Raw genomic sequence first — 14,919 nt, 5'->3', positions numbered from 1 at the left:
GTGTTGCAACGAAAAACTAATGATTGATGCTTCTCATCTCTCCGTTCCTGTCTGTCCCTGTCTATCCCTCTCTCTGACTCTGTCTCTGTAAAAAAAACAACAACAACAAAAAATATTGAAAATAAAGAATTCTACTTTCAAATGTTAATGAACAAAAAATACCAGAATAAAATAAAAGCCCTATTACCTAAATTTTCTGCTGATAGGTTAGTGAAGCATAGACTTGTTAGCTCTTTCATCCATAAAAAAGCCTTACAGAATTATAATTGATAACAAAAAAAGACAAAGATCATAAGAGACTACTACATAAAATGATATACCAAGAATTAAACAACCTAGAAGAAATGGAAAAATTCCTAAAAACATATAACCTTCCAAGACTGAATCATGAGAAATATATATCCTGAGTAGGTCAATCAATAGTAAGGTATTAAACCAGTAATTAAAAATGTCCCAACAAACAAAAGTCCGAGACCAGACAACTTCATTGGTAAATTCTATCAAACAGTCAAAAAAGAATTAATATCAATCCTTCTCAAACTCTTCCATAAAACAGTAGAATGTATTTTCCCAATCCATTTTATGATGCTAGCACTACCCTGATACCAAAACCAGTCAGATGTCACAAAAAATAAAGTCATAGGCCAACATCCCTAATAAACACAGATGCAAAAATTCTCAACAAAATATCAGATCAAATTCAGCAATACATTAAAAGAATCATACACCATGATCAAGAAGGATTTATTCCAGAGATGCAAGGATGCTTCAACATCTAAATATCAGTCAATGCGATACACCAGATGCAGAAAAAGCATTTGACAAAACTCAACATCCATTTATAAAAATAACTCTCAACAGAGCAGGCATAAAGGAAAAGTATCTCAACATAATAGGTCATGTATGACAAGTTTACAGCCAGCATCACATTCAATGGTGAAGAGCTGAAAACTTTTCCTAAGATCAAAAATAAGACCAGGATGACCACACCTGCCACTTTTACTCAACATAGTACTGAAAGTCCTAGCCAGAGCAATTAGGCAATACAAAGAAAAGGCATCCAAATTGGAGAGGAAAAAGATAAAACTGTCACTTTTTGCAAATAACATGATATTATATATAGAAAACCCTAAAGGCTCCATCAAAAAATGATTAGAACTAGGCCCTGGCCGGTTGGCTCAGTGGTAGAGCATCAGCCTGGCGTGCAGGAGTCCCAAGTTTGATTCCCGGCCAGGGCACACAGGAGAGGCGCCCATCTGCTTCTCCACCCCTCCCCCTCTCCTTCCTCTCTGTCTCTCTCTTCCTCTCCCACAGCCGAGGCTCCATTGGAGCAAAAGATGGTCCGGGTGCTGGGGATGGCTCCTTGGCCTCTACCCCAGGCGCTAGAGTAGCTCTGGTCACACAGAGCGATGCCCCTGGTGGGTGTGCCGGGTGGATCCCGGTCGGGCGCATGCGGGAATCTGTCTGACCGCCTCCCCGTTTCCAGCTTCAGAAAAATACAAAAAAAAAAAAAAAAAATGGTTACAAAAGTCAGTTGTATTTCTATACACTAAGAACAAACTATGATAAAAAGAAATTAAGAAAATAATCCCATTTACAACTGCATGAAAAAGAATTATGTACCTAGGAATAAATTTAACCAAGGAGGTGAAAATCTTGTATACTGAAAACTATAAGACTCTAATGAAAGAAACTGAGTAATACCAAATAAATGGAACACTCAATCCTAAAATCTTCATGGAATCACAAAACACCGAAATAGCCAAAGCAATATTGAGGAAAAACAACAAAGCTGGAGCCATCATACCTTGATTTCAAACTACATTACAAAGCTAGGGTAATCGAAACAGTATGGAATTGGAAAAACAGAAACACAGATCAATAGAGAGAACAGTGACCCTAGAAATAAACCCACACATACAGCATCAATTAATTTATGACAAGAAACCAAGAATTCAGAAAAGGGAAAGGACAGTCTCTTCAATAGGTGGTGCTGACAAAACTGGAGAGCCACATAAAAATGAATAAAACGTGACCACTGTCTTACATATACACAAAAATTAACTCAAATGGGTTCAAGTCTTGAGTGTATGACCTGAAACTATAAAATTCCTTGACAAAAAAAGAGGTGGAAATAAGCTCTTGACATCAGTGTTAGAGATATTTTTAATCTGACACCAAAAGCAAAAATAAACAAGTAGGAGAGATCAAACTAAGTCTTCTGCACAGCAAAATGAAACAGGCAATCTACTCAAGAAGATAAAATCTTTGCAAATCATATGTCTCATGAGGGTTTACTATTCAAAATACATAAAGAACTCATACAACTTAAATGCAAAAAAGAAACCAATCAAGTTAAAAATGAGTAGATCTGAATAATCATCAGAAGTTACCACAGGCATCACAGAAATATAAAGAATCATACAAGAATACTATGAAAGACTATATGCTACCAAATTCAAGAATCTAGAAAAAATGGATATGTTTCTAGAAATATATAACCTTGATGAAATATATAACCATGATGAAATCATGAAGAATTGGAAAATCTCAACTGACTAATAGTGGAAAAACTGAAACAATATCAAACACCTCCCAAAAGTAATAGTCCAGGACCAAATGGCTTCACTAGTAAATATTACCACACATTCAAAGATGCGATACCTATCCTTGTCAAACTCTTCCAAAAAAATTAAAGAGGCAATGCTTCCTAACACATTTTAGAATGCCAACAGAACCATGATACCAAAATCTGGCAAAGATAAAACACACACACACACACACACACGCACACACACACATACACACACACACAAGACCAAAATCTTTTATCAATACAGATGTAAAAATCCTAAATGAAATACAATCAAGTTGGATACAACAATATATTAAGAAAAATAAATCACAATCAAGTGGGGTTCATTCAATGGGCAGAAGGATGGTTCAATATATACAAATTAATCAATGTAATATACCACATTAATAAAATAAAGATTAAAATCACATGATCATATCAATAGATGTAGAAAAATCATTTGATAAGATACAACATCCATGTATGATTAAAACATTCAATAAAATGGGTACAGATGAAAAGTATCTCAACATAAATAAAGACAATATATGATAAACCCACAGTTACTATCACTCTCAATGGTCAAAAACTGAAAGCTTTTCCTCTAAGATCAGGAACAAGAAAAAGATGTCCACTCTCACCACTCTTATTCAACACAGTCCTGAAAGTCCTAGCCAAAGCAACTGGGCAAGAGAAAGTAATAAAAAGTATCCAAATTGGGAATAAAGAAGTAAAATTTTCAATTTTTGCAGATGACATGATTGTTTATATAGAAAACCCTAAAGACACCAAAAAACTATTAGAAACCATAAACAAATACAGCAAAGTTGCAGGATACAAAATCAATGTACATGCCCATCCTGTGGTAGCACAGTGGATAAAGTGTCAACCTGGAATGTTGAGGTCGCAGGATCAAAACCCTGGACTTCCCCGGTCAAGGCACATATGAGAAGCAACTACTACGAGTTGGTGTTTCCTGATCTTCCCTCCACCTCTGTTTCTCTCTCTCTCTAAAAATCAATATATAAAAAATCAATTTATAAAAATCCACTGCATTCAGAAGAAATAGAAAAAATAATTCCTTTCTAGGAATAAACTTAATAAGGGATGTAAAAAACCTCTATACTGAAAACTACAAAGCATTATTTGAAAAGATTGAAAAAGACACAATAAAATGGAAAAATAATATTCCATGTTCACGTACTGGAAGAATTAGTATGTTAAAATGTTCATATTACCCAAAGAAATATACAGATTTAATGCAAGTCCCATGAAAATCCCAATTTTTTTAAAGAAACAGAACAAAAATATCATATCTGTATGCAACCACAGAAGACCCTGAATAGCCAAAGCAATACTAAGAAAAAAGAACAAAGCTGGTGGCATCATACTCCCTGACTTCAAAATATACTACAAAGCGATGATACTGGCAGGAAAAGAGACACACAGACCAATGAAGTGAAACTGAGATCCCAAAAATAATCCTACATGTATATGGGCAAATCAAAGAAGCCAAAAATATACAATGGAGGAGGAAAAGCACATATGGGATTAAAAACTTCAATAAACGGTGCTGAGTAAATTAGAAAGCCATATGCAAAAGAATGAAATTAGACTACTCTTTGTCCCCATATACAAAAATTAACTCAAAATGGATCAATACCTAAATATAAGACCTGAAATAACAAACTACAAAGAAGAAGACATAGGTACTAAACTTAAGGACTTTGGTCATAGAGAATATTTTATGAATTTTCCCTTGACCAAGGGCAAGGGAATTAAAGAAAAAAATAAATGAATAGAACTGTGTCAAACTAATAGACTTCTCCTAACCTGTTGTTGATTCCTTATTGTGCAGTCTTCACTTCAGATACTGCATTTGTCATTTCATTGTTGTCGTTTTTATCACTTCTATGTCCTTTTTAATGGTTACTATTTCTTTGTTTAAATTCTCATTAATATCATCCATTCTTATCCTAAGATCCTTCAGCATCCTTATAACCATTGATTTAAACTCTGTGTCTGGTAGTTTGGTTGCTTCCATTTCATTTACATCTTTTTCTGGGGATTTCTCTTCTTTCATTTGGAGCATATTTCTTTGACCATTTTGTCTGCATATTAGGTAGCTCTGCTCTGACAACCAAACTTGTTCTGATGTCTTTACAAGGAAGGTGTTGTATTGGGCTCGATGGTACAAACATCCAGGTCACCTGAGCTTCCTACTCTAAGAATCTGAGCAGGAGTGGGGGCAGAGCATGATACCGGGTTATGTTGTTATATCAAGTTTTACACTTGAAAACTATATAGTTTGGCTAACTATGTTAACCCAATAAATTAAAAAGTAATTAATTAATTTTAAAAAAACTAGAAAAGCTTCTGCACAGCAAAAGCAACTGCCAACAAAACAAAAAGGTAACCAACTGAACAAAGAAGATATCTGCAAACAAAACCTCTGACAAAGGGTTAATACCCAAAATATATAAAGAACTCATACAACTCAACACCAAACATATCCAATTTTAAAAATGGACAGAGGCCCTGAATAGACACTGCTCCCAAGAAACATACAAATGGCCAACAGATACATAAAAAGATGCTCAACTTCACTATATATAAGAAAATGCAAACCAAAAACCCAAATGAGATACTGCCTTACATCTGTTAAAATGACTACTATCAACAAAACAAGAAATAAGAAGTGTTGGAGAGGTTGTGGAGAAAAAGGAACCTTCATTCATTGCTGGTGGGAATGTAAAGTGGTACAGCCACTATGGAAAACTGTATGGAGGCTTCTCAAAAAATTGAGACTAGAGTTCCCATATGATCTAGTAATTGCTCTTCTGGGTATCTACCCCCCAAATTGAAAATATTTATTCACAAGATATATTCACCCCTAAGCTGAATGCAGCATTATTCATGGTGGCCAAGATATGGCAACAATCCAACTGTTTTTCAATAATAATTGGATAAAGAAGATGTGGTACATATATAAAATGGAATACTATTCAGCTTTAAGAAAAGCTGAAATACTACCATTTGTGACACCATGAATGGATTTAGAGAATATCACACTAAACTAAATAAATCAAAGAGAAAAGGTTAAGAATCACATCATTTTACTCACATATGGGAAAAAAACTGAAAGCAACAAATGAACAAACAAGAAAAACAAACAAGCACCAAAGGGAATGGGAGTCAAATATATGGTGATAGAAGATTTGACTTTGGGTGGCGGGCACACAATGGAGTATACAGGTGATGTATGATGTATCATAGAACTGTACAGTTGAAACCTATATAATCTTATTAACCAATGTCACCTCAAGAAATTTAATTTGAAAAATAAAACTAAAACTGTATCACAAATATGTTTAAAAAAATAAGTAGGTTTTTTGAAAAGACGGCGATGGAGTAGGCGGACGTACCAACTTCCACCTTCCAGAACCAGAGTGGGTTACAACTTAATTTTAAGAACCATAATCTGGAAAAACCAACTTTAGACTAAACTAAGAGAACTTGATAACCAAGGATCACTGAAGAAGCCACATTGAGACTGGTAAAAAAAAAAAAAAGTGGAAACGCGGAAAGGGCAGCCCAGCTCCCAGGAGCGAACAGCAGCCTGGAATGTCTAGTGTGGCAGGAAGTAAGTTTAGCAGAGAGGGAACAGTCCTGGGCCCCAGGAACAAATACCCAGCCTGCAGCGCCAAAGCTTAGAAGAAGCATATGGACAATATTTAGCAGTGAAAGAAGCCAGGATACTGTTTGTGAGAAAGAGACAGATTTCTCAGACCCAGGATTCTTCTTTTTTATTGATTTTAATTTATTGTGTTTACATAGATTCTAGTGTTGCTCTGAATACATTCCCCCTTCCCCATATTCCCCTCACCATCTCTTTTGCCCCTCTCCCCATAGCGCCCTCCCCCCTTCCCTTCAGGTTTATCCCATCCTATCATTCCCTTTCCCTCTGTCCTCTTTTCCTCTGGTCCCTTTGATCAAATGAGTGAGGTCATATGATATTTTTCTTTTTCTGCCAGACTTATCTCATTTAACATAATAGTTTCCAGGTCCATCCATGTTGTTGCAAAGGTAAGATTTCCTTTTTCATGGCCCCATAGTATCCCATTGTATATATGTACTATTGCTTTTTAATCCACTCATCCACTGACGGACACTTGGGCTGTTTCCAGATCTTTGCTATTGTGAACAATGCTGCCATAAACATGGGGAATAAAAAGACAAACTACACACTGGGAGAACATATTTGACAATAAGTCTGATAAGGGGTTAATAACCAAAATTTATAAAGAACTTGTAAAACTCAACCCCAGGAAGATAAACAATCCAATCAAAAAATGGGCAAAAGAAATGAATAGACACTTCTCCAAAGAGGACATACAGATGGCCAATAGGCATATGAATAAATGCTCAACATCACTAATCATTAGAGAAATGCAAATTAAAACCACAATGAGATATCACCTCACACCAATCAGAATGGTGCTTATCAACAAAACAAACATAGTAAGTGCTGACGAGGATGTGGAGAAAAGGGAACCCTCCTGCACTGCTGGTGGGAATGCAGACGGGTGCAGCCACTGTGGAAAACAGTATGGAGATTCCTCAATAAATTAAAAATCAAACTGCCTTTTGACCCAGCTATCCCACTTTTAGGACTACACCCCAAGAACAACATAGCACTGTTTCCAGGATTCCTCTTAAAGGGACTGCGAAAAAAACCTTTTTTACAACCACTCACCTAGACTCTGAAGGATGGTTAGAGATCAGAGGATTGGAGTAGCAGGAAGAAAGTGTAATTTAGGAGGCACAGGGAGAAACACTTTGAGGAACAGTCACCCTAACCCCTGGGCTGAGTCACTCCCAAAATCTAAAGTGAATATTTCCCCTGGAACCAGCAATACCAGCAAAAGGAAACAGGACACCAGCCAAACAGAACCTCTCCTGCTGCACTCAGAGCAGAGTTGCTTAAAACTAGGGAGCCATCAGGGATACAGTATTGAGTGCTAAGGTCTGAGCTGCATTGCCCCCACCCACACTGCTGAGTGCTTGCTGAAGGGCAGGCAGCGGCAAGATGCAAAAGCACAGTCTCGTCAGCAGGGACAGAAGCCGGGCCGGCCACAACTGAGGCCTGGCGGGAGCTCAGTTCTGCCTGGAAAGGGTGAAGACTGAGGGCAGCTGTGGGGGCAAAAGGGGCGCACAAAAGCAGTCTGACCCGCAGCTGAAAGCCAGATGAGCAAAAGCAGTCCGACTGCAGTGCTTCCCGCAAGGGCAAGGCAAAAACCAGGGAACTGGCGGAGACCCACAGCTGACAGCAGGGGCAGAGCCCTGACCCTGAAACTGGGGATCATGGTGGGGTAGGTGAGCACAGCCCTGCCTGTGGGGGCAGGGCAAAACCTGGGGAGACCCACCACTGAGCACAGGAGCGCAGCACCGCCAGCAGAGCCAGGGTTAGCAGCCCGGCAAACAAGCGCAGCCCCAACCGTGGTGGGGGGGGTAAAAGCCAGGGAACCAGCAGAGACATGCAGATGAGCATAGGTGAGCAGCCCTGCCCGTGGTGCTGAGGCTTGCAGCCCTAGCGGTGCGCATGGGCGCAGCAGCAGAGGGAGTGGCGGGCCTGCAGAGAGAACACATCTAGGGAACACAGAGGCCACACCCTTTGAACCCCAGTGGCCACACCCTTCTTATACACAGACAAAATGAGAAGGCAGAGAAATGCAACCCAAATGAATCAAGAGAAATACTCAGAAAAGGACTTGAATGAGTTGGATATAATCAAATTACCAAATGTAGAATTAAAAATGATTGATAGGATGCTCAAAGATCTTAGAACAACAAGGGATGGACATAATGAGCACCTAAATAAAGGAAAGCAAGTATAAGAAAGAACATTGAAATAATAAAAAAGAATCAGTCAGAAATGACAAATACAGTATTAGAAATGAAGACGACAATGGAAAGAATTAAAAGCAGGATGGATGAAGCTGAGGATCAAATCAGCAAGTTAGAGGACAAGATAAATGAAGGCACGAAGCAGAACAGCAAAAAGAAAAGACACTCAAAAGTCTGAAGAAACTCTAAGAAAGCTCTGTGACAACATGAAGAAAAATAACATCAGCATCATAGGGGTTCCTGAAGAAGAAGAGAAAGAACAAGGAATAGAGATCTTGTTTGAAGAAAGCATAGCTGAAAACTTCCCTAAACTGATGCAGGAAAAAGTCACACGGGTTCAAGAAGCACAGAGAACTCCAATAAAGAGAAACCCAAAAAAATCTACACTAAGACACATCATAATTAAAATACCAAAGCTAAGAGAGAAAAAAAAAGAATACTAAAAGCTGTAAGAGAAAAGCAGTCTATTACCTACAGAAGAGCCCCCATAAGGATGACATCCGACTTCTCAACAGAAACACTTGAGGCCAGAAGGGAATGGCAAGAAATATTCAAAGTAATGCAGAAAAGGAGCCTACAACCAAGACTACTTTATCCAGCAAGGCTATCACTTAATATTGAAGGAGAAATAAAAAGCTGCCCAGACCAAAAAAAAAAACCTCAAGGAATTCATTACAACCAAACCAATGCTGCAAAAAATTTTAAGGGACCTGTTGTAAACAGAACAAAGGGGGAAAAGAATATAGTAAAAAAGGAATGTAGCATTAAAGAATAAACAATTACATATCAATAATAACCTTAAATGTAAATGGATTAAATGATCCAATCAAAAGACATAAGGTAGCTGCGTGGTTAAGAAAACAGGACCCATACATATGCTGTCTATAAGAGACACACCTCAAAACAAAAGATGCACATAGACTGAGGGTAAAATGATGGAAAAAAATATTTCATGAAAATAGAAATGAAAAAAAAGCTGGGGTAGCAATATGTATATCTGACAAAATGGACTTTATAGTAAGAGATAAAGAAGGTCACTACATAATGCTAAAGGGAGCAATCCAACAGGAAGATATGTATAACCATTATAAATATCTACGCACCTAATAAAGGAGCACCTAAATATATAAAGCAGACTTTGATGGATATAAAGGGTGAGATCAACAGCAATACCATAATAGTAGGGGATTTCAATACCCTACTAACATAACTAGATAGATCCTCAAGAAAAAAAAAAAGAAACAGCAGACTTAAAGGACACATTAGATCAAATAGATTTAATAGATATCTTTAGAACCTTTCACCCTAAAGCAAAAGAATATACATTCTTTTCAAGTGCTCATTGTACATTCTCTAGGATAGACCACATGTTAGGACACAAAAGGGGTCTCAATAAATTTAAGAAGATTGAAATCGTATCAAGCATCTTCTGTGATCACAATGGCATTAAACTAGAAATCAACCACAAAAGAAAAACTGAAAAATACTCAAACACTTGGAAACTAAATTGCATGTTATTAAATAACAAATGGGTTAACAATGAGATCAAAGATGAAATAAAAAAATTCCTAGAAATGAAGGACAATGAGCATACAACAACTCAAAATTTATGGAACACAGCAAAAGCTGTATGGAGAGGGAAGTTCAAAGCATTACAGGCATACCTTAAGAAGCTAGAAAAAGCTCAAATAAATAACACTGCATCTAAAAGAACAAGAAAAAGAACAGCAAATAAAGCCCAGAGGGAGTAGAAGGAAGGAAATAATAAAGATCACAGCGAAAATAAATGACATAGAGGCTAAAAGAACAGTACAGAGAATCAATGAAACCAAGAGGTGGTTCTTTAAAATGGTAAACAAGATCGATGAACCTTTAACCAGACTCACAAAGAAAAAGAGAGAGGACTCAAATAAATAAAATTAGAAATGAGAGTGGAGAAATAACAACTGACACAACAGAAATATAAAATATTGTAAGAAAATACTATGAAGAACTGTATGCCAAAAAATTAGACAACCTAGGTGAAATGGACAAATTTCTTGAAACATATAAATCTTTCAAAAATCAATCTGAAAGAATCAGAAAACCTAAACAGACCAGTTACAACAAATGAGATAGAAAGTTATCAAAAAACTCTCAACAAACAAAAGCCTTTGGCCCAATGGCTTCACAGGTGAATTCTACCAAGTATTCAAAGAGGAACTAACTCCTATCCTTCTCAAGCTATTTCAAAAAATTCAAGCCTGACCAGGCGGTGGCGCAGTGGATAGAGCGTCGGACTGGGATGCGGAAGGGCCCAGGTTCGAGACCCCGAGGTTGCCAGCTTGGGTGCAGGCTCAACTGGCTTTAGCAAAAAGCTCACCAGCCTGGACCCAAGGTCATTGGCTCCAGCAAAGAGTTACTCGGTCTGCTTAAGGCTCCCAGTCAAGGCACATATGAGAGGGCAGTCAATGAACAACTAAGGTGTTACAATGCGCAACGAAAAACTAATGATTGATGCTTCTCATCTCTCCGTTCCTGTCTGTCTGTCCCTGTCTATCCCTCTCTCTGGCTCTCTCTCTCTGTCCCTGAAGGAAAAAAAAATTCAAGAGGAAGAAAGACTTCCAAACTCCTTTTATGAGGCCAGCATAATTCTGATTCCAAAACCAGGCAAAGATAACATAAAGAAAAAAATTATAAGCCAATATCCCTGATGAATGTAGATGCTAAAATCCTCAACAAAATATTAGCAAACCGGATCCAGCAATATATAAAATATATTGATCATATATCATGATCAAGTGGGATTTATTCTCGGGAGGCAAGGCTGATATAATATTCACAAATCAATCAATGTGATTCATCATATAAACAAAAGGAAGGAGAAAAACCACATGATAATTTCAATAGATGCAGAAAAACCATTTCATAAAAATCCAGCACCCATTTATGACCAAAACTCTCAGCAAAGTGGGAATACAGGGAACACACCTCAACATGATAAATGATATCTATGACAAACCCACAACCAACATCATACTCAATGGGCAAAAATTAAAAGCAATACCCTTAAGATCAGGAACAAGGCAGGGTAGCCCCCTTTCACTACTCTTATTCAACATAATTTGGAAGTCCTAGCCACAACAATGAGACAAGAAGAAGATATAAAAGGCATCCAAATTGGAAAAGAAAAAGTAAAACTATCATTATTTGCAGATGATATAATACTGTATATAGAAAACCCTAAAGTCTCAGTCAAAAAACTACTGAAACTGATAAATGAATTCAGCAAGGTGACAGGATATAAAATTAATACTCAGAAATCAGAGGCATTTTTATAAACCAACAATGAATGGTCAGAAAGTGAAATTAAGGAAACAATCCCCTTCACTATTCCAAAAAAAAAAAAAAAAAAAAAAAAAAAAAGTACCTAGGAGTAAATTTAACCAAGGAGATTAAAGACTTGTACTCAGAAAATTATAAAACATTGATAAAAGATATCAAGGAAGATACAAACAATTGGAAGCATATACCGTGCTCACGGATAGGAAGGATAAACATCATTAAAATGTCTCTATTACCCAAAACAATTTATAAATTCAATGCAATACCAATGAAAATTCCAATGACATACTTCAAAGATACAGAATACATATTTCAAAACTTTATATGGAACCAAAAAAGAACACGAATAGCCTCAGCAATCTTGAAAAAGAAAATTAAGCAGGGGGTAGTATCACACTTCCTGATATCAAGTCATACTACAAGGCCATTGTATTCAAAACAGCTTGGTACTGGCATAAGAATAGGCATACAGATCAATGGAAAAGAACAGAGAACCCATAAATAGACCCACACCTTTATGGTCAATTGATATTTGACAAAGGAGGTAAGAGCATAAATGGAGTAAAGACAGTTTCTTTAACAAATGGTGTTGGGAAAATTGGACAGCTACCTGCAAAAAAATGAAACTAAACCACCAACTTACACCATTCACAAAAATAAACTCAAAATGGATAAAATAAATACTTAAATGTAAGCTGTGAAACCATAAGCATCTTAGAAGAAAACATAGGCAGTAAGCTCTCCGACATCTCTCACAGCAATATATTTGCAGATTTATCTCCACGGGCAAGTGAAATAAAAGACAGGATAAACAAATGGGACTACCGTATATAAAACTAAAAAGCTTTTGCACAGCTAAAGACAATATGAACAGAATAAAAAGACAAACTACACAATGGGAGAACATATTAGACCATACGTCTGATAAGGGGTTAATAACCAAAATTTATAAAGAACTTGTAAAACTCAACACCAGGAAGATAAACAATCCAATGAAAACATGGGCAAATGAAATGAATAGACACTTCTGCAAAGAGGACATACAGATGGCCAATAAACAGATGAAAAAAATGTTCATGCCCTGGCCGGTTGGCTCAGTGGTAGAGCGTCAGCCTGGCGTGCAGAAGTCCCGGGTTCGATTCCCGGCCAGGGCACACAGGAGAAGCGCCCATTTGATTCTCCACCCCTCCCCCTCTCCTTCCTCTCTGTCTCTCTCTTCCCCTCCCGCAGCGAGGCTCCATTGGAGCAAAGATGGCCCGGGCGCTGGGGATGGCTCCTTGGCCTCTGCCCCAGGCGCTAGAGTGGCTTTGGTCGCAACAGAGCGACGCCCCGGAGGGGCAGAGCATTGCCCTCTGGTGGGCAGAGCGTCGCCCCTGGTGGGCGTGCCGGGTGGATCCTGGTCGGGCGCATGTGCGAGTCTGTCTGACTGTCTCTCCCCGTTTCCAGCTTCATAAAAAGAAAAAAAAAATATTCAACATCACTAATCATTAGAGAAATGCAAATTAAAACCACAATGAGATACCACCTCACAACAGTCAGAATGGCGCACATTAGCAAAACAACACATAATAAGTGCTAGAAAGGATGTGGAGACACTGCACTGCTGGTGGAAATGCAGACAGTGCAGCTACTGTGGAAAACAGTATGGAGATTCCTCAAAAAATTAAAAATGGAACTGCCTTTTGACCCAGCCATCCCACTTTTAGGAATATATCCCAAGAACACCATATCACTGATTCAAAAGGAGAAATGCACCCCCATGTTTATGGCAGCATTGTTCACAGTAGCGAAGATCTGGAAACAGCCCAAGTGTCCGTCAGTGGACGAGTAGATTAAAAAACTATGGTACATACATACAATGAAATACTATGGAGCCATGAAAAAGAAGGAAATCTTACCTTTTGCGACATGAATGAACCTGGAAACTATTATGTTGAGTGAAATAAGTCAGGCGGAGAAAGAAAAATATCATATGATCTCACTCACTTGAGGAATCTAGTTAACAATGTGAACTGAGTAACGGAATTGAGACAGAGGAGAGATCAAAGGACCAGAGAAAAAGAGGACAGAGGAAAGGGGATGATTGGATGGGATAAACCTGAAGGGAAGGTGGGAGGGCGCTATGGGAAGGGGGTAAAGGAGATGTTGAAGGGAATACAGGGGAGGTGGGATGTATTCGGCGGGACACTCTATGTAAATACAATAAATTAAAATCAATAAAAAAGAATGTTCAGTAAAAAAAATAATAAGTAGAAGATCTGAATAGTCATTTTTCCAAAGAGGACATACAGATGGCCAACATGTACATGAAAGATGCTCAATGTTGCTAATCATTAGAGAAATGCAAATCAAAACCATAATCAGATATCACTTCACACTTGTTAAACTATGACCAAAGATAAGAAATATAAAGTGCTGGTGAAGATGTGGAGAAAAGGAAATTGTGCACTGCTAATGGGAATGTAAACTGGTGCCACCACTATGAAAAATAGTATGGAAATTCCTTTAAAAACTAAAAATGGAACTATCATATTATCCAGAAATTCTACTTATAGGTAGTTATCTAAGAAAACAAAAATACTGACTCAAAAAGATGGCTGCACTCCTATGTTCACTGCAGCATTATTTACAACAGCCAAGATATGAAAACAACCTTAGTGTTCATCAATGGCTAAATGAATAAAGGAAAAGTGGTATACGTTTATGTGTATATAAGTGTGAGTGTGAGTGTGTGTGTGTAGATACACATACATATATATCTCATATCTATATACATGTATACACATACACATACAATGGAATATTATTCAACCATAAAAAAGAAAATTTTATAACAACATGGATGAATTTGATCTTAAGGGCATTATGCTAAGTGAAGTAAGTAAATCAGAAAAAGACAAATACCCTATGATCTCACTTATATACATCATCTAAAAATAATAATAAAACAAAAATAGCCTCATAGATACAGAGAACAGATTGGTGGTTGCCAGAGGTGTGTGTACGAGGGGAGGGTGTACAAAATGGGTGAAGGGGGTCAATGGTACAATCTTCCAGATATAAAATAAATAAGTCATAGGGCCATAATGCACAGCAGTGACTACAGTTAATAA

At 37.6% G+C, this 14,919-nt stretch overlaps 1 protein-coding gene across 4 annotated transcripts in view; it reads right to left on the bottom strand.

Annotated features, from left to right (window-relative positions):
- RB1 (RB transcriptional corepressor 1) overlaps positions 1-14,919 on the bottom strand; it is a 215,998-nt gene that overhangs the window by 88,735 nt on the left and 112,344 nt on the right. The window lies entirely within an intron of this gene.

The sequence above is a fragment of the Saccopteryx bilineata genome, chromosome 6 (assembly GCF_036850765.1).
Source record: "Saccopteryx bilineata isolate mSacBil1 chromosome 6, mSacBil1_pri_phased_curated, whole genome shotgun sequence".
In the NCBI taxonomy this organism is placed as follows: domain Eukaryota; kingdom Metazoa; phylum Chordata; class Mammalia; order Chiroptera; family Emballonuridae; genus Saccopteryx; species Saccopteryx bilineata.
The sequence above is the reverse complement of the archived record's forward strand: the minus strand, read 5'-3'. Positions and strand labels throughout refer to the sequence as shown.